The sequence below is a fragment of the Spea bombifrons genome, chromosome 9 (assembly GCF_027358695.1).
Source record: "Spea bombifrons isolate aSpeBom1 chromosome 9, aSpeBom1.2.pri, whole genome shotgun sequence".
NCBI lineage: Eukaryota > Metazoa > Chordata > Amphibia > Anura > Pelobatidae > Spea > Spea bombifrons.
In genome coordinates this window covers 33,068,817-33,084,589 of record NC_071095.1, presented here as the reverse complement: position 1 = coordinate 33,084,589, position 15,773 = coordinate 33,068,817, and positions in this window count along the sequence as shown.

The window sequence follows — 15,773 nt, the reverse complement described above, 5'->3', positions numbered from 1 at the left end:
GGTATACAATAGTATATGAAACGTAGCATTGCAGGTATAGATCAAATAAATACATGGAAACAGCATTGCAGGTATTAATCAACTGAATAAGACATACATAACACTGTATTTACAGGTATATATAAATAATGTATGGAAATATATAGATGTGGATCTACAGAATAACGCAAAAACCCAGCTTTGCAGGTATAGATCAATTGGAATTCACATAAAAACACGGCATTAAAAGGTATACCGTATTTGCTCGATTATAAGACGAGGTTTTTTTCAGAGCAAATGCTCTGAAAAATACCCCTCGTCTTATAATCGGGGTCGTCTTCTAATCAGACCTCAAATAGAGGTCTGATTAGGAGACTAAGATCCAGATCCCCCGCACCGCTGCAGGGGACCTGGATCCTCCTGTCGTCGCCCCCCCCCCCCCACACACACACACACTTACCGGTGCTTCCGGAGGTGAAGTTGGCAGCGGGGGCTTGTATGCGTCCGTCGCAAATACCTTCCCCGACTGTCAGAGATCAGAGTTCAAGAGTTCCTGATCTCTGAGAGCCGGGGAAGGTATTTGCGACGGACGCATACAAACCCCCGCTGCCAACTCCACCTCCTTCCGGCTGCCGCGGAATGAGACGTCAACCCGCTGCCCCGGCAATACAGCAGGAAATTGGAAGCACCGGTAAGTAAGTGTGTGTGTGTGTGTGTGTGTGTGTGTGTGTGTGTGTCATTTCTGGAATGCCTTACACCCCTATATGCCACTCTGGCACTTAGGGGGTTAAAAGGCATATTATGGGGCAGAGTGGCATATAGGGAGGTATAAGGCATTTCAGGAGGCAGAGTGGCGTTAAGGGGGCATTTAATAGTGCACTCTGCCTCCTGAAATGCCTTATACCTCCCTATATGCCACTCTGCCCCATAATATGCCTTTTAACCCCCTAAATGCCAGAGTGGCATATAGGGGTATAAGGCATTTCTGGAGGCAGAGTGCTCTATATAATGCCTTTTAACTCCCTTAATGCCACTCTGCCTCCTGGAATGCCTTATACCTCCCTATATGCCACTCTGCCCCATAATATGCATTTTAACCCCCTAAATGCCAGAATGGGATATAGGGGTATAAGGCATTTCTGGAGGCAGAGTGGCACATAGGGGGTCAAAAGGCATACCATGGGGCACAGTGGCATATAGAGGGTTAAAAGGCATATCATGGGCCACAGTGCCATATTGGTGTGGCAAGCCTGGGGGCAGATGTGCGTAACTGGGGGACAGGTTGGAAAATACAAGAAATAAAAACAAAAAAAATATTTTTCTCAATCATAGCTTTTATTAAAAAAAAATAGTTTACATGAATTAACATTTACTGGTAAAACTTTTTTCCTTTAGGGTCGTCTTATATTCAGGCTTTTTCTTTTTTTTCTAAGTTAATATTCAGATTTTGGGGGGTCGTCTTATAATCAGGGTCGTCTTATAATCGAGCAAATACGGTATTTAAAACCCCCTAAATTACAGGCGTAGATCACAGGTTGCACACCCCAAAGCCAGCCCTGGCGTACACACTGCCCACACAGCAATCACACTCCTATCATACCCAGGCAACAAGTAAATGCTGGTACCTAGGCATGATGGGACTGTGATTGCTGTTAGCAATCACACTCCTATCATGCCAAGTCAGCCAGTACATGCTGGTACAGGGTGGCTGTAAGTGATGTGCAGACCCCGTACTGCTGGCAGCATCAATACACAAGGGGGGCAGCTAGCTAGGTTTCAGCATGTACTGGCTGACTTGGCATGATAGGAGTGTGATTGCTAACCGCAATCAAAGTCCCATCATGCCTAGGTTCCAGCACTTACACATCCAATCAGTAAATGCTGGAACCTAGGCATGATGGAACTGCGATTGCTGTTAGCAATCACACTCCTATCATGCCGAGTCAGCCAGTACATGCTGAAACCTAGCTAGCTGCCCCCCTTGTGTATAGATGCTGCCAGCAGTATGGGGTCTGCACATCACTTACAACCACCCTGTACCAGCATGTACTGGCTGACTTGGCATGATAGGAGTGTGATTGCTAACAGCAATCACAGTCCCATCATGCCTAGGTACCAGCATTTACACACCCATGCTATCACACACACACACTCATTCATTCATATACTCATTCATTCACAGATTAATTCCCTCAATCACACATACTGATTCAAACACCCTCCCCACCCTCTAACCTGCACTGCAGCTCCTCGATGCCGCTCACAGACTTCAGCAGAGGGTGCGGCCTCCCTTCTCTGGTACTGAACACAGGAAGCAGGACTGGAGCAGAGTCATGTGATGTCATGTGAACTCTGCTAGGTTCCGCTTCCTCTATGCAGTACAGAAGACCCTCCCACAGGTAAGTAGCAGGGCTCGAGGTGCGGCCCGCGTAAGATCGGTTGCCCTGGCTGCCGATCTTACGCGCGCCGCACCCTCTCCTCCGCATTAAAAAAATTAAAATAATAAAAAAAAGATGGGATTTAAAGTCGCATTGCGACTTTATTCCAAATTCGGCAGGGGGGCAACAGGGGGGGCAAGGATTAACCTAGGGGGGGCAATTGCCCCCCTGCAGAGACGCCACTGATCTGCGTGGCAAGGGGTACCCGAAACCGGTGCTGTTGCAGATATCATCACTACACTAGATGATATTTAATCGGATATTGCAACGACCGATGGACACTGCAATCAAATTTGACAGGGTGTATCAGACTCTGTCCTAGTGCTCTACCAGAGGGGCCGCTGCGAGATGTTGCATACATGATTACATGATTAAAGAAGACATCTTCTTTGCCTGCAGACATATGGACCCCACGGAACACGAGTTATGCCAGATCGCGAATTTTGTAAGACCTTTACTTCGATTTACTTTACAGCTTGGCTCCTTTTTATCAATACCTTGAAAGAATAGACCTATTGATGGGACTTCTCATTGGCTCTTACTGTGACACGAGGTGAGGAAAGGCTTGCGTTGCATCATCCCACAGATCTGCCAACTTTTCTGGAACCCCTCAGAGATCTTGGACTGTCATAGCCACCCCCACTACTGGTGGACCCCTCTGGGAACTGGGCTCTTAAGACCACAGGGAAGAGAAGGACACAGACAGCCGAAGGAACCCTCCACATCTGCAAACTATAACCTCATAAGCTCTGCAGGGAGGATGGAGAGGGGTGCCCCTTGTACCCCATGGCCCTGGAGATACTTATCGAATTTCAGGAAGCTTTGACAATTTTAGGCAGGGATTTTCATATGGCTTTCAATACGAGATGGGACTGCTCCCGAGGTGGATCCCAAATGTAATTTTCTCAGATAAAGTTAAACATGCTTTAAACTTAGCACAATAAGTTGATGTTTGGCATATCCCTCAATTTGAGGTACTTCACCTTTTTCTCCTTCCCACATAACTGTTATACTAGCGTTGATGTGTTTTACCTCTCATCATCAATTAACTTTGTTACACTCTCCAGACACTCACATCTCCACTTGAAGTGACCACGATCCAGTCCACGTGACGCTTAAACTATGTTCCTATCTCACGCCCCATCCAGGCCGTGGAGCTGCATATCTCTGGTTTCCCCTGTCTCGCTACGGTTCCCTTGTCTCGCTGTAATCCATTCCTGGATTTCCCTGTGCCCTAACGTGTCCTTCTGATACTCTGTTTCAGTCCTGCTCTTAGCTTCAGGTTCTGTTTCCTTTATAAGGTGTGCCCCACCCGTTTGTTATGTTTGTCTCAGTCAGCAGTCTAAAGGTTCTTGGTTCTGTGTTTAGATTCAATGTTTAGTTTCAGCTTATTAGTAATTCGGTAGGCAGGGTTTAGTGTTAGGACCCACCGATATATTGGAGTACTTTGGCGTAGTGGTTGGCTAAACATACTATGGCCATATGATGTGACGGAATCTCCAATTGTTATAACATAGTCCTAGACTAGTTCCTGTATTCATGTTTGTCTGTCTCTTATGTGCCTTTGACCATTCCCTGAATCATCTAAGGATCTCGGTTCCTCTCTCCTCTCCCCATGTACCAGTTAAGAGTTCCTATCCTTGCTTAAAGGAGAAGTGTCTGAGGATCTCGGCTCCTTACTCTCCCCTGTGTTCCTTGCCTTGTTCCATGTCCTTTGTTGTGTCCTGTACCATTTATGTTTTGTCTGGTTATGTTTCTTGCTTGGTCTCCCTGTCACTTGCTTGCTCTGTCCCCCTTGATCGATATGTTTCAGCTGCTACTCTGCTTAGCTTCCATACTCCCAGCCTGCAGCTTCCCGCACATGATTCTTGTGCTATGTCTCATGCCTGCTCCAGGGTGTGTTCAGGCTATCACTTTGTTTTGTTCTGGACAACGTCCGCTGCTATGTTAGGACGCTGGTATGTGGCTGCACAACCCTAGGTGCTCATCACCCGGGTGAGTGCAGTCGCCCTGCACCAGGCCCTGTCCCACTCCACTACTGCATCCTGGATGCCTGAACTCCATCTTTGGGCGCTCTGGGTCATTACAGTCATCTGTATGGACCCTGTTCCTGACAGCTGTTCAATGAGTGGGCTGTGACCCCTCTCCCTTCTGGATGCGAGTCACTGTGCTCCTCAGTCTTTGGAGTGCAATAATATCTTGTGTTTCTTTGTTTTGCATTGGGATCTTACAAGCTATACTATTGGGTGTATACTTATGTTATTATATGTTTTGTAATTTGAATATAATTTGAATATAAATTTCGCTGATGAAAACATGTATAGCATGGATGAAACACGTAACAGGGGTGATATGACTACCCTATAAGAAAAAGGTTTTACTAGTAAATATTAAATCACATGTAAACTATTTTTTCATATGTAATAAAAACTATGATTGAGAAAAATCCATTTTTTGTTTTTATTTCCTTATATTTGCCAACCTGCCCCAGTTATGCACATCTGCCCCACGGCAAATATGCCTTTTACCACCTATATGCCACCTCTGCCTCCCTGATATTCCTTTTAATCCCCCATATGCTACTCTGCCTCCAGAATGCCCTTAAACCCCCTTATATGCCACTCTTACCCTCCCCCGACTTACCAGTGCATCCCTAAACTTCTCCCTGTGCTTCAGATTCCTTAGCGTGCAGACAACCTCCGCTGCTGCTGGTGCCGGCACTTCCGCAGGGGCTTCTATGAATGAGCACCGGAAGGTCATGTGATGCTGGTGCTCCATCATAGAAGCCCCAGAGGAAGTGCCGGCAGCAGCAGAGGCTGCCAGAGAGGAGGATCCAGGTCCCATGCAGCACTGCGGGGGATCTGGATCTTAGTCTGGTAGTCAGACCTCTATTTGAGGTCTGATTAGAAGACGACCTTGAATATAAGACGATGGTTATTTTTCAGAGCATTTGCTCCTGAAAAAAAACCTTGTCTTATAATCGAGCAAATACGGTAATTCAGAAATTGGGCAAATAGAATAGGTTCTTATCTGTCAACACAGGTTTCAATGTTTTTTCACTAACATACCCAGGCACAGAAACACATACCCACATAAGATACACGCACGCAAACACAGACACGTGTTCTCACACTCTTATCCCCACACACTTTTATAGTAACATATCCAGACACATACAGTTGTGTATACCCTTCTGTGATTTAACATATCAGAATATAATAATCTGTTCCTTAGTAGGTCTAAATATTTGGTAAATACAACCTCAGATGCACAACATATGATGTATTACACCATGTCATGATTTATTCAAGAAAATTAAACCCAAAGTATAAAAAATAAGTAGTCCCTTACTGCTTCCATATGAATTAAGATGCTAAGTAGCAGACAGGTAGGTCAAATGTCCTTGGTTAATTCATCATTGTAACGGGTTCACCAAGAGAGCTGTAGTAATTCCCAGAGATCGCCCAGATGTATCCTCTTGTTGTCCCTGCAATCACTTCCAGCACCAGTCAGCATGCACACCTTGGAACCCTGGTATGTGTACCCAATAAGTAGACACAACTACCATGAATTGAGTGCAGCAGGAATGAACAGTTTATTATTGTAAAACATAAACTCATATATCCACAGAACTGCATTAACATAAATTAACAGATACATGTATTCAACCCAACCTTTAATTCCCTTTCAGCAATCCTATTGATGGGATTAATTAAACAATGGAGTTCCTAACTGTGCTATCTTTGTTTGACAGACAGGTTGGAGCCATCTCTGAGTACCTTGGGGCCCTATATGACAGGTCATTCTGTCGCATATCTCCCCTTTTAAAAAAGAAGACTGAACTGGGGCCAGACCCCAACAGCTCTGTCACTCCTAGAGTTGTGGATGCAGGGGGCTGGCAAGAGGCGCCTGTCCCACTAACCAGTACTGGGGTGCACTTAGAGACTGGGGAGTTCGGGTCCCAAATGAGGACAACAGTCCCACTCGCCAGGGCAGGGACACAGGGTCCATAAGCACTCTTCTTCTCCCAAATAACGTAACTCCCGCTGGGAAGAAGGGCCAAATGTGCCTTCTCCCTGGAGTCCTCTCAGCCTCTAGGGAGAAAACAGAGAGGCTGGGGTCCCTTCCATATGGGGTTCTGGGCTGAATGCCTGGCACCTCTGGGGACTGTAGGTGGCAGCCCTAGTCCAATCCACCTGTATGGTACAAATGTTTGCATGATCCACTGCGAGAGGAGGGAAGCCACATGCTTCCCCTCCTGTATACTCCATCTGCTGGGAAGAGATGTCAATCTGCCTCTCTCCCATTGCCAACACTTTTGCTAGGGATATAGGATCCATAGAAATCACCACCTCTGGGCAATATTGTGGGGGGTAAAGCCAATGGAGCTGGGGTCACAGAGGGGAGCGGGCAGAGGCCAGCGGCACTCTGCCCCAAGGGCAGCGCTTCAGCTGCATTTGTAAAATCCAGGGGCACCACCAACCCTGTGGCTGCCTGACTGGACCATCCTTGGTTGCTGCGGTCAGGCTTGGGAACAAGTGGAAGGGGTGGGCAGAGGCCAGCAGCACTCTGCCTCGAAGCCAGCAGTTCAGCTGGGGGATCTGGCTGGGACATGCAGTTTCTGGGCCATATTGCAGGGAATGGGGCCAAGTGTCTGGGGTGATGGAAGGGAGCGGGCAGAGTCCCGCTGCTCTCTGCCCGGCAGGTTTGTGCTTCTGGTGGGAGCATAATACTCACAGGATCCACCTCCTCTGGGGCACACTGCTGAGCACGGTCAAATTGTTCTCTGTAGGCCTGCTTCAGGATCCATTCTTGGTAAACCAAATAATCCAAATCAGCCAACAGATCTGGCAGGTAACAGGGCACATCTGCGAGAATCCCTTCCCTGAACTCCCGGATCTCCTTGCACCGATACTTCCATGGGATCCCAAATTCTCGGTCCTCCTGTAGGCTTTCCATTATCAGTCCCGGGCCCCCAAAGTCATCGCCCTCTGGCAGGTAGTCATCCTTCAGCTCTGGACAACGCTGTCCACACTCCACACTCATTTCAAGTGGAAGCAACTTCTCCAATTCAGCCACCACGTCCTCTTGGGGCTGCTCTCCCAGGTACGGCATTAGCCAATCTAGTTGTAGCACATACCATTCCTTGGCGGATGGGAGGACTATTCCCCAGACACCCTGGTCCACTCTGACAGCCTCCATCCAGACATTCAGGTAGCCCATGACTCTGCTGCACACCAACACGTCCTGTAGTGCTGGAACTATCTTTAGCTTGCTGCTGGTATACCCGCTGGTACTCCGCTGGGATGTTTGCAAGGAGGATCCTGCCACTGCCGCCAATGTAACGGGTTCACCAAGAGAGCTGTAGTAACTTCCAGAGATTGCCCAGATGTATCCTCCTGTTGTCCCGGGAATCACTTCCAGCACCAGTCAGAATGCACACCTTGGAACCCTGCTATGTGTACCCAATAAGTAGACACAACTACCTTGAATTGAGTACAGCAGGAATGAACAGTTTATTGTTGTAAAACATAGACTCGTATATCCACAGAACTGCATTAACATAAATTAACAGATACATGTATTCAACCCAACCTTTAATTCCCTTTGCAGCAATCCTATTGATGGCATTAATTAAACAATGGAGTTCCTAACTGTGCTATCTTTGTTTGACAGCCAGGCTGGAGCTATCTCTGAGTACCTTGGGGCCCTGTATGACAGGTCATTCTGTCACAATCATTATCAGGTGTGACCACCTCTATAAAAGCTGAAGTCTTAGCAGTTTGCTTGTCTGCAGCATTCAGGTGTGTGAACCCAATGGTTGAGTTAACAGATGGTCAGCACGTCGCTTCTCGGCCTTCTGGCTAAGATCAAGTATCTTAACCTGAGGTTTGTGACGATTGGTTGTTGTTAGACCTCGGCCTTTCTACTTATGTAGACATGCTGCTATTGGGGTTGTAACAGATGCCTTTCTGAACGGAACGAGTTTCAGTCACCGGTTGCGTTAGCTCCTTGACCTTCAGGCTTGCAGACCCTAGGAAACCCGTTGTGGACTCCCCAACACCGAGTGAATGCATGCTGGAGAAATCCTAACACTTGTGAGGCTTGAGCGCACGGCCTACCTTTGGGTGCTGGGAAGGACTCCCCCTTTTTTGGAGGCTGTCTTCTCCCCTCTTTTTGGTCTTTTTTAGTGCCTTTTTTCCCTCTCTTTGGCCTTTTTTAGTGCCGTTTTCCACTCTTTTTTGGCCTTTTTAGTGCCTTTTTTCCCTCTTTTTGGCCTTTTTTTAATGCCTTGTTGCCTGGGCAAAGGGTTTCCTCCCGGTCCAGGCTCCTGAAAGCTGAACTGTGCCCTGTTAGAGAAGCAGGAAATCGTGGACGAGCTGCGTAACGTATATTCGGATTGTGCCAGTACCAAGTATCTGTTCCCCACTGTAGCCCAGTGGTGGGAGTTTACTAAAGTAAAGCTGCGCTCTTTCTTTCAGGCCAAAGGAAGTCTCCAGGCGTGTGAGAGGACAAGGAAATTCAGACGGCTGCAACGCAAGCTGCAGTCCCTGTTGGACCTCCAACAGTGCGGATGGGACATGGACGAGGAGCTGGAGGAGACCAAAGAGGCACTTTGAGGAGGAATCCAAGCAAATCGTCTTCCATTCCAAGGTGGAGAACCTGGAGAAGGGTGAGAAATGTAACTCTTTCTTTTTCAGAAAACTCCACTCCTCCCACATGCCCCTGACGGAAATGAGAGACAGCGAAGGCATGGTATGACAGGGGAAGGAAGAGGTCAAGAAAGTGGTCGTCGAATACTACCGGGACCTCTGCTCCCCCAAAGACACAGACCCAGAGGCTGCTGAACGGTTCCTGTCAGGTATCACTAACACCATTGATCCCGCAGGTCGTGCAGCCATGGACGCCCACCTTGACGCTGGAGGAGCTGTACTCTGCCGCCATATCCTTCAGGAAGGGCAGGACACCGGGCAGTGACGGTCTCCCAGCCGAGTTATACACAACGCTATGGGAATGATCACGATCTTGTATAAGTGGAAGGGGGAGAGATGTGACCTTAAAAATTGGCGTCCCATCTCTCTCCTGAATGTGGACTACGAGATCCTCGCCAAGGTACTAGCCACCAGGTTGAAGAAAGTTATCGGGCAGATCGTCCGACCAGACCTGCGGCATCCCAGGGCGCCAGATCGCGGACAGCCTGGCCCTTATCAGGGACACGATCTACTACATCAAGGACCGTAATGTCTGTGCCGCTCTGGTCACCCTAGACCAAGAGAAGGCATTTGATCGACTGTCTCATGGTTTTATGGGTCAGGTACTGCGGCGGTTTGGGCTGGGGGAGATGTTCTGTTCTTATGTTAACCTGATGCGCAGCTCGGTGCTGGTGAATGGCTGGAAGACTGACCCCTTCCCGGTCCTCTCTGGGGTCAGACAAGGCTGCCCTCTCTCACCTCTTCTTTTTGTCTGTTGTATAGAGCTCTTCGCTGAGTGCATCAGACGGAATCCAGAGATCAGAGGGATCACCGCGCCGGGCAGAGACAAGAAGGAGGTAAAGTGCTCGCTCTACATGGACGACGTGACCATCTTCTGCGCAGATCGCCGGTTGGTGAGAGCGCTCGTCCAGACGTGCAAGGACTTCAGCTGAGCTTCAGGCACAAAGGTAAACTGCGGGAAGTCGGAGACCATGATGTTCGGGCAGTGGGACGTGACTTCTGAGCCGATCCCGTTTCCCGTCAAAACCGACTTCCTAAAGATCCCGGGAGTCTGGTTCGGCAGAGAGGGCACAGCCCTGAAAAGCTGGGAGGAGAGACTCAATAAAGTAAAGCAGAAATTTGGGCTGTGGAGCCTCAGAGACCTTACCATCGAAGGGAAAGTGCTGGTGCTGCGCAACGAGATTCTTCCCGTGCTGCAGTACGTGGCTCAGGCCTGGCCCTTACTGGTCACCATTCACCGAGCCATCAACCGAGCAGTTTTCCACTTCATCTGGGGCTCCAAAATGGACAGAGTAAAGCGCACAGTGATGTACAAGAAACCCGGAAAGGGAGGCAAAGGCGTGCCTGACATCCCTACCATGCTGAGGGCCTTCTTTGTGTGCAACTGCATGCGAAGGACTCTCAGAGACGTAGTGAAAGGCTTTGCTGGAAACTCCATGTCTTGCTTCTTCTGGAGGCAGAGTGGCGTTTAGGGGGTTAAAAGGCATTTCTAGAGGCAGAGTGGCATATAGGGGATTAAAAGGCATTTCATGGGGCACTCTACCTCCAGAAAAGCCTTATGTCCCCCATATAACACTCCCCCCCCGACTTACCACTGCTTCTGACTCCCTGGTGTCTGGTGGGGGTAGCGGGTGGAGGCCGTTCATGAAATTAAAGGTGCCGGCGTGCATGCACCGTGCCGCCCAATGGCTGTGCCTCAGCTCTTCGTCCCACCCCCAGTGGGACGGAGGAGGCTTTCAATCCAGCTCGCAGCCGCTCAGTGGCTGGTTTGAATGTTGGTCTGCCGGCCGCCCGGCCCACGGACCTGCCGGCCCACTGGGAAATTTCCCGGTATCACGGTGGGACAGTCTGGCCCTGGCGCTAAAGATGTAGCGGCAGGAGGGGGAGCGCTCTAAGAGACCTCCAGCCACTTTGCAGCAGTCGCAACTGCTTCAGAGAAGAGGGAAGTCTTGCGCCATCGACCCCGTCATTGTCTACACGTCCTCTAGGGGTGCAGGCGGAAATTACCTTGCCATATAAAATAGATGTTACGTGCATGCCACACTCAAGATGGCCGCAGGACGGCTGGAGCGGAAGTGATGTAGCGGACCATTTGAAATCTGGCACCACATTAAAATTAGGCGCCCAAACCTTCCTCGCTCTATTTAAGCCCTCAGAAACCCTTAGACTTTACCTTCTGATGGTAATGTTTGATTTCCTGTTACAAACCCGGCTTGTTTATTCTTTGTTCCTGATTTCTGGTACCCTGACTTCGCTTAGTTCCATGACATTTCTACTCTCTGGTGCCCTGACCTTGGCTTGTCTGACCTTGAGCCTATATCTTACGGTTCTGCCTGATATCGGCATCTCCTCCTATGCTGTGCGTGACGGTATCAGAAGGCCATCATGAGACCGCATCGGTGAGACGACGAGGCTCGTCTGTATGAAATGGATCACTGGTTGGATCAATTCACTCAAGCCCTCCAGACTCTGCTGCAGTGTTCTGATCCTGACCTGCATACTCTCCACCCTGTGGTGGCTCCTACATCTACACCTGCACCGGTAGCCTCAGTTCTGGATCATTTACCTCCTCCTCAACGTTACGGTGGTGAGCCTGCAGAATGCTGATGACTCCTGAATCGATGGGAAATACATTTTGAACTAGCTCTGTATGTGTTTCCCACTGAACGAGCTAAGGTGGGCTAGGTCAGTTCGCGCCTTACTGACAAAGCCTTGGCTTGGGCTTCTCCACTCTGGGAGAGAAACACCCCAGCTGTCTAGTCCTATTCCGAGTTTGTAGCGATTTTAAGCTCTGTCTTTGATGTTCTGGGAAGGAGGACCATTGCATCATCCTCGTTATTCACCATTCGTCAGGGTTCCCGTCCGCTCTATATGCCATAGAGTGCCATACCCTGATGGCAGAGATGAACTGGACTAATGAGGCATTGGTCACTGCCTTTCTTAATGGACTCTCTGATACCCTGAAGGATGAGATTGCAGCCAGAGATTTACCTATAGAGGTTGACAACTTGATTGCGTAAGTGTCACAAGGAGAGTCAAGGGAAGGCGACCCTGCCCCACAATTCACTCCTCCCACCACTTCCTCCGACCCTACTGAGGATCCAATGCAGTCGGGAACGGCCAGACTGACCGAACATGAGAGGAACAGAATGAGGAGGGACAGTGTATGTATTGTGGTCTCTCTGGTCATCTTCTCAGGACCTGTCCCAAGAGGTTGGGAAACGCCCGCACCTGAGTAGGCTAGGGGGACCTGCTATAGGTGTATTGGACTCTTCCCCTGGAACATTCGTCACCCGCATAACTGTTCTTGTCCGTCTGGTCTGGTCCACGAGGTCCATCGTAACTGAGGCCTTCCAGGATTCTGGAGCTGCTGGTAATTTGTTAGACTCTGTTTTTTTGCAACCAACAGCAAATTCCCACTCTTCCCAGAGCCAGCCCTTTATCTGTTGAAACCATTGATGGAAAACCACTTTGTCCTGCTAAGATTACTTTTGCCACATCACAGTTTATCCTTTTGGTGAGATTAGTTCACAAGGAGCAACTGCAATTCCTTGTGATCTGTTCTCCCTCTGTTCCCCTCATTCTGGGGTTTCCGTGGTTACAGACCCACAACCCGACTATTGACTGGAGTACCAGACAGATTGTTGCAATTCCTATGATGATCATTGTCTCAGCACGGTAAGACATGCCTCGCTAATTTTGACCGCACCACCTACTTCCCTTCTGCCTAAACCTTACCAGAGTTTTGCCTGTTTGACAAGAAAAAGGCAGATAAATTACCCTCCCACAGACCTTACGATTGCCCTATTGACTTACTCCCAGGGACCATGCCACCCAGAGGCCAGGTCTGCCCACTGTCTGTCCCTGAGACCAAGGCTATGGAGACGTACATTGAGGAGAATCTCAGACGGGGTTTTATCTGTTGATCGACCTGGAAGAATGCTGGCATCTTCTTGAAGGCATTCCAGCTCCTACATTGATTCTAATGGATCACAAGAATCCACAGTTTATGGAATCTGCCAAATGCCTCAATCCTCGGCAGGCCAAATGGGCTCTATTTCTTTCTCGGTTTCCGTTCATCTTGACTTACCGTACAGGGTCTAAGAACGTGAAGGCAGGCGCACTCTCTCGCATGCACACAATTCCGGAGGAGGAGAGTCACAAACCGGAGACTATCATGCCAATTGCCAAGGTCATAGCAGCAGTCCATCTAAGCTGTCAAACTCCTCGACCATATTTCTGAACTACAATCCCAGGCTCCGGCATCGTTGCCATCAGGCAAACTGTTAGTCCCAACACGCTTCAAAACTAGTGTATTACGTGTGTTGCATGGTTCCAGAACAGCAGGACAGCAGAGGATTGCACATACCAAGGATCTTGTGTCCCAGACCATTGGGTTAAGGACACTGTTACGTTTGTTCATTCCTATGTGTTAGCATGTGCAGCTAATAAGCCCTCTAGGAGGCCTCCCGCTGGGTTACTCTATCCTCTGCCTCTTCGTTCAACTCCATGGACTCGCATAGCTATGGACTTTATTGTGGATTTACCCAACTCCAAGTGGTATACTGTGATACTCATGGTAGTAGACCGCTTCTCTAAGATCACTCATATGATACCATCAAATAACCTACCGGTTCGACGTTCGCCGACGTCTTCATACGTGCAGTACTTCGCCTCCATGGGTTGCCAACTAAGATTGTCTCCAAAAGGGGCACACAATTTATAGCACATTTTTTGGCGAGAGTCTATGACCCTCAGACCAACGAGGCAGCTGAGAGGGCTAATCAACACCTCGAGCAATACCTACATATTTTTATTAACAATTAAGTAATTAATTTTTTTTTTCACTTTATTATTTTCTTTATAAATATTAGGTTATGCTTAATATAATTATTAGGTTATATAAACGTATAGGTTGAGCATAAGGGTAGTAGTGTACTGGTTAATCTTTAATAGGTGATATTAAAGAATTGATTTAATTTAATAATGTAATTATTTTATTTATTTCACAACTATTAAGATAAGTTAACCAGTCCTCTACTATCCTTAACCCTATAACTTTATGCTAATTTTGGCCCTCTTTATTGTTGTCAAAATCCTTATTTAAGCATTTATATCTTGTTTCCATGGCAACCGGATGGACAAACGGGATTTCCGAAAATGAAAATGTCGGACTAATTTCGTCCGAACCAAAGAAGCCAATGGACAAATTTCAATGAATACAAAAATGTTTTTCCCCTGAAAACGAATTTTCCTCTGGTGGTCTACTAAAAACAGATACTCACACTAGAACACCCACAATGGGTATGCACCCAGACGCACAAACACACCAAGACACACTCACACTAACACACAGGCTACTAACTTAGCTTCTGAAGCCCCAGTCTGTCTTCAATGCAACTCACAGTATGAGCTTCCACAGTACTACTGTGGGCTCACGAATCTTGAAATTGGTATGCCCCCGCCCCGGATCTGGCCGTGGTATGTGCAGATAAGCCAAACTCAATTTTTGGTGTGTATTTTTGACCTTTTTTTTTTTTTTTACTTATCCATGAGTATACTGTATATTGTTTATAAACTACGAATGCTTGTAAGATGGCAAAATGCATTTGCAGAAGAAAAAGTTTAGCTCACAAATGTAAGACTATTAGGGTTTCCTAAGCGAAAAAACTTGCATACACTCGCATTGGGCTTACATTTTAACACCCCCTCGTTCAACTAGGTATGGAATGGAGGGTTGTGGGTTTTTCTTTAGATAACCTAACCCCCCATTCCTATTAGCAGAGGAGGGGGTATGAAAGTACTTTGCAACCACAGCCTGATTCCAGCATGTCACTATGGCTGGAGGTGGAACAGTGGGGGGTCCCACTTCTCCCATGGCAGGCTTCGAGTGCCGCCTCGGACGCCTGTTTCTTTGCTACTTGTGTTCTTGCGCGGGGGCAGAGTTCCTGGAAAAGAGAAGGCGTTGGGGGAGTGTGGCCATACCGACCCCCTAAAATAAAGAACAAATGGGGTATTAAAGGAGGGAGGCCTATAGAATCATCCTGCCCAGCAGCCATATAAAGCCTCCAATGTCCCTACAAATGATGTTCAGATATTCTGATGCTCATAGTATCCCAAGTACTGTGCTCCTGACTCTGTATTGTCGGTGGATTAACTATTTGTCTGTTGACTGCCATAGTGGCCACTAAGTTTTGGCTTACCTGCAGTTACTTTCAGGTCTCTGTTCACTACTTGTGTGCCCCGCCTGTTTTACTTATCACCACAGTTTGTAGCAATATTCTCATGATTCATACTTACCTGCTAATGACCTCCTTTCAGTCTTATACCACTAACTGGTTCCTAACATAATATCTAAGCCATCCATGGAGCCCACAGGCGTAGCAGAGGCCATGACAGCCTTGACCCAACAACTTAGCCCGCATGAACCCAGACTGTGCCGGACAAGTGGAATTGCATTATCAACCCCAAAAACACACATAGCACTAACGTACAGGTTCTCAGGTGACTGATACCAATACCAGATACCAATACTACTAATACTATAACCTGCTCCTGGATACCTGGTCCTCCGCCCAGCAGGTAATGAGCGCCCTGTAGATGTCACAAGGAATAGCTGCTGTCACATCAAGACCCTGCCCAA